Source organism: Chenopodium quinoa, unplaced genomic scaffold (genome assembly GCF_001683475.1).
Source record: "Chenopodium quinoa cultivar QQ74 unplaced genomic scaffold, ASM168347v1, whole genome shotgun sequence".
Taxonomy (NCBI): Eukaryota; Viridiplantae; Streptophyta; class Magnoliopsida; order Caryophyllales; family Amaranthaceae; genus Chenopodium; species Chenopodium quinoa.
The window spans coordinates 4,464,165-4,469,504 of record NW_018743197.1 but is presented as its reverse complement, the minus strand read 5'-3'; positions in this window follow the sequence as shown (position 1 = coordinate 4,469,504).

Here is a 5,340-nt window from a genome sequence, read left to right as displayed (position 1 = left end):
CAGAGCTGCTCTAGGAAGCTATGTTTGGAAGATTGCAAAAAAATCTGATTCTTTATGGGTTAGATGGGTTCACTCTGTATATATCAAGGAGGAAGATTGGTGGGATTATAAACCAAAGAAAGATGCTGGTTGGGCCTAGAAGCTATTATGTAAGGTCAAAGATGAGCTTAGACAGGGGTTTGAAACTGAGGATTGGTTAAATAAAAAGTATAGAATCAAAGATGGCTACAAATGGCTCCAGGGTAACATGGATAAAGTTAACTGGTATGATTGGGTTTGGAATCCCTTCAACATTCCTAATCATACTTTTATTAACTGGCTTTCAACTTTGGATAGGCTCAGAACTAGAGACAGGCTAGTTCAGTTTGGGGTCTGTAACTCTATTGACTGTCTTTTGTGTGGAGAGGATGCTGAAACCAACAATCATCTTTTCTTTGGTTGTAGTTATAGTACAAAGGTCATTGATGATGTTGCTCACTGGCTTGGTTTCCCTAGTTCCCTTTTGCAGTCTCTTAACAGCAAGAAGAACTGGAAAATGAGAGGTAAAAATTGTATCCAGCAAAAAATGATCATGGCTTGCTTGTCTGCTATTGTTTATAATATCAGGATGGCTAGAAACCATGCTTTTTGGTTTAAAGCTGTTCTAAGTCTAGATTTGCTCTCAAAAGGTGTTAAGAGAGAAGTGATGATTAGATGCCAGCAAATGATCAATCATACTTGGAAGATTGAAAACTGTAAGTGGTTGCAGCACCTCAAGTCTTGTATCTAGCTGTTTTTTTATTGCTTGTTTGATGTTTAGTCTGGTTGTATGGGGAGTTGGGTGTAAGTCCTTTTCCTTTTGCAGGTCTAGGTTTCCCTGAGCCCTTCCTAGAAGGTACCAGGGATATCTTTGACTTGGTTTTGGTTTTTTGTTCCTGCTTTAAACCCTTCCTAGAAGGTGGTAAAGCTGAACTTCAAACTATGGTGTTTGTTTGCCTTTGTTGTCAAGGCTTGTGTAGCTTTAGGTTCCTACTGGCCAGGATTGTACACTATTATTTTGTACAACTTTTTTGATCAATATACTTTCTTACCTTAAAAAAAAATTAAAAAAATAAGATGAAAATTACCTCGATTAGGAACATCAATATATTTAACTCACTCTCGCACAATTAATCATGTTAATTATCCTACTAAACTAATTCACTCTCCTGCAACTAGCCTAGCAAAGGTATGGAAGAATTTAGGCTCTCAACCAACTCACTCTCGCACAATTAAGAGCATAGAATCGATTAGCTAGAAAGATTCTAATCCATAAAAGCATCATCCATACACAATAATCAAGAAACAATTTCATACTAATCACAATCAATCATTCAATTCATTAATAAAACCTTCATCCAATTCCCTAGAATAAGACCTAAGCTAACATAATGAAGATAGACATGGAAAACAAGGTAAAATAAGAATAAAAATAAGATTAAACAAACAAACTAATTAATCTACTCAAATCAACAAACAAAAAGAAAAAACTAAGAATTAAGCAAAGCAATAAAGATGACAGAAAGTTAGAAAATGCTCATTGAATAGATGAGAAGAAGTTCCACAAAGTTGCTCCTTCAACCTCTCAAAAACTCCATGGAAATCCAAGCTTTCTCTCTCTAAAACTACTCCTAAACTAGAGAGAGAAAACCCTAATCTAACCCTAAGAGAAAGAAAATAAAAGAGGCTAAACTAATCTAATCTAGGTGAAATAAAATGTTGATTGAAAGTTAAGAGAAAATAACCCCAAAGGGGATATTTATAATATAAGTTAAATAAAATAAAATAAATAAAACTAACTAAAACTAAATTCAAAAATAAAACTAAACTAAAATAAAATAAAAGAAAAATAAAGTGGAAAATAACCCCAAAACCCCTAATATTCCCACCAGACCCACAAATTTCATTTCGTGGCTGCTCCCGATTTCCTTCATCACCATCACCACGCATCATCAGTTCATCACCCCCCATCAACCATCAACAACAATCATCAACGGTAATCATCAAGCTTCATCCTCCACCTTCAATATCAACCGTTCGATCTCATTAATTATCATGTGCGAAGCTCGTGATATGGTTCAATATGAACCCAGAAATGCGCGCCCGTGAAGTCATCGCGCATAGGTCGCGCAAAGCTACTGTCTCGACTATGATTTTGGATTTCAATTGTGTGCGCCTTCTGACAGGGATGCGCGCCCGCGGTGGTCTTGGTAGCTCCTCGTTGCTGCGGTGCTGCTACTTTGGTGCTGTTGCGATTGGTGATTGGAGGGGCTGTCGCTGCTAATTATTGGCGTGGTGGATGCGTAGGTTGATTGGAGGTGATGGTGGCTGTAACGATTTGGCTGGAGGAGATGGTGGCAGGCTGGGATCGAATTGATGGGTGGTTGTTGATGGTGGTTTGCTGATGTGAGTTGAGGGGTTTGATTGGTGAGTGGTTTGGTGGTGATTGATGGCTAGAGTGCGTGAGGGAGCAGGGGATTGTGGTGGTGATTGTTGGCGGTTTTGGCGGTGGGTTGTGCTGTGGGTTGCGAACAGAGGTAGTGGTTTGCGTGGCTTCCTGTCGTTGTTGGGTTGTTGTGGCTGGTGGTGTGTGGTGGTAAGAGAGTTTGTTGTTGTTGCTGTTGGTATTGTTGAGGAAAGCAGAGAGCAGGGGAGAAGTGAAGTAGAGGGAGCAGGGGATTTTGGTGTTTTGGTGCGGTGGAGGTTAAGGTGAGGTGTGGTGAAGGATAAGAGGGCAGCAAAAGGGGCAGCAGATTGTTTGTGCATGGAGTATTGTGCAATTGCCTCAAACCTCGAACCCCGAACACGGATATGACTTTGAAACCCGGAACACCTACAACCAAAAACACGAGGGTATTACGACGAGATAAAATAAAATAAAATAAAATAAAGATAAAATAAAATAAAATAACTTAAAAATAAAATCAAAAGAAATAAAATAAAATAAAATAAGTAAACAAATACGAAAATAAAATAAAATAAGAAAATGAGAGAAACTAGGAATTATTAACTAAAAATACGAAAATAAACTAAAAACTATTAAAAACTACTAAAATACTCAAAATAAAGATAAAAGACGAGAATTAGAAAATAAAAGAAATAAAGGACAAAATGGGCTAAATTATTGGAAAATAAGCCGGAAAGCGACTCAATAAACACCCTAAAAGTGACATAAAAGTCACTTATCAACATTAGGCCTTCAACAACATAACATTATTAATAGGTATAACTCATATATGGAATATATATCAATGTAACCCATAATGTTAAATCGCATAAAGTATAACTTAATTCTTATTTACAATTCTAAATTTTAATATTTTAATTATTTAGTAATAAAGTACGACTAAATCGCATAAATTATGTCCGTGGAATCTTCTAAAGGTTAATCTTTTGATTACTTATAGTTGAAGATAAGTGGATGTTTTAATTACTTATATTGAAGTATATGTTTAAAACTGCTTAAGTAAGTGTATAAGTAATCATTCATATCAAACCCTAGATAGGTATAGTAGCATATAAAATGTGATTTGTGTAGTTAAGACCAAAGTCATATTTACTATCAATTCATAATATTACAAAATACTAATGAATTAAAAAGTAGTGTTTGGTAATGTCCAAAATAACGTGTGGTCGTAAACAATAACTAATGGAGATGTTTCCTCACAAATAATGTCCAACATGAAGTTCTGGTAATTACATATAGACAAACAGATTTAAATTAACAAATGCTTTTTTTAGATCAAACTGGTTGCGCAAACAAATTGCATCGATTTTTTCTTAGAACTTTCTATAGAACCCAAATTATGGAAACGTAAATTTTGATTTAGATTGCATAAAACCAGTGATTTCGCATCACTTGTTGGACTTTGAACAATAAAAACCAATTATTCATGGATTAAAAATCAACCCCATTTGCGCTCAATATCAAAATTCAACAAAATTTAGATTTCGAATTTGTTGTTTGAATCCGACCTTGTCTTTGATGTCAGTCGTTGCGCAATCACGACTAAAGGAAACAGATGATTAATTACATGTTAGATTGAACCATAGATGAAAGACATTGAATAAGCATGAAGAACACGAAGAACATTGAAGAATAATTTTTGATTTTTTTTTTAAATATAATTTTATTTTTGGATTTAATTAAAAGTTGTTTTTTGTAAAATAATTTTGGAAAAAAAAATAGATTTTCAAAGAAATAAAAAGTAATTTTCAAACAACACAAAAGAATTTAAAATAGGAAAAATAAAAAAGGGGGTTTGACCAACTATTTTAGGAGAGATAAGATTAGCCAATCAAATTTAAGAATAGTGATGGTCATAAAGAAGAATGACCACATTAGAATTTTTACAATTCTATAGCCATCTTCTCCACATGGAAATAAAAGTGGCTATGGTAAAGCCGTGAAACTGGGGTAGTATTCTAATAACCTTCGAAGTTCACGACGCTTTTCTTCAACTATGACATATCGTTGACCTCCTTCACTTTCTCCATTTCCCACAATCAAAGCTGCAATTAGTTCATTACTAGACATTATGTTGTACTGTCTACCATCCTTTAAACATGTTCCAATCAGGCCAACTTAAATAGGTTGTATTTCAACATTAGATAATCGCCCCTTGGCCATTTCGAACACTTTTGCAAGTTAATTGTTCTCATATAACATTTTTGAATGTCCATAAACTATTTAAGGATCAAGGTCGGTTGCTGATAGTGAGTTAATTATATTTTGAATTTCATTGTCATCGGTGTCTTGCACATAGAGTTGGGTGAATCTAGGTTGCTTCTCATTGTGTGGTAACAAAGATCCAATCTTATGGTAATAGTTTTTACCATGGATTATGTATACATAATGACCCATCCTTATATTAATAGTGTTGTCCACTTTGTCTCCAATTGACATGAATGCAAATATAGAATTGTAAGTTCTTAATGCATTTCTTGAACCTTGTTGAGCGTGACCCAATATTAGGATCGGGAAGCGACTTTAAGTAGTCATGTGGTTCGGTAAGCAGTGGGAGTATAACCATCCATTTTTGACAGCATATGTTGTATTTCGGGTAGTCATGTTTCTTTTCTCTTTTAATACTTTCCTCTATCAAAACCTTTGCACCTCAATCTTGACACGTGTTTTTTGGGCCACTAAAGTTCCTATTTTGTGAATTTTTTCCTTTTAAGAAGTCATATAGGAGTGACAAAGTTAGGTTTTATTGTAGGTTTTTGTAAAAATGAGGTATTTGTAAACTTACGTAAAATGAAGTGTAAGTGGTGTTGAAAGTACTTTTTAATTTGGTCGGCATTTGTTGAGTTATTGCTGAC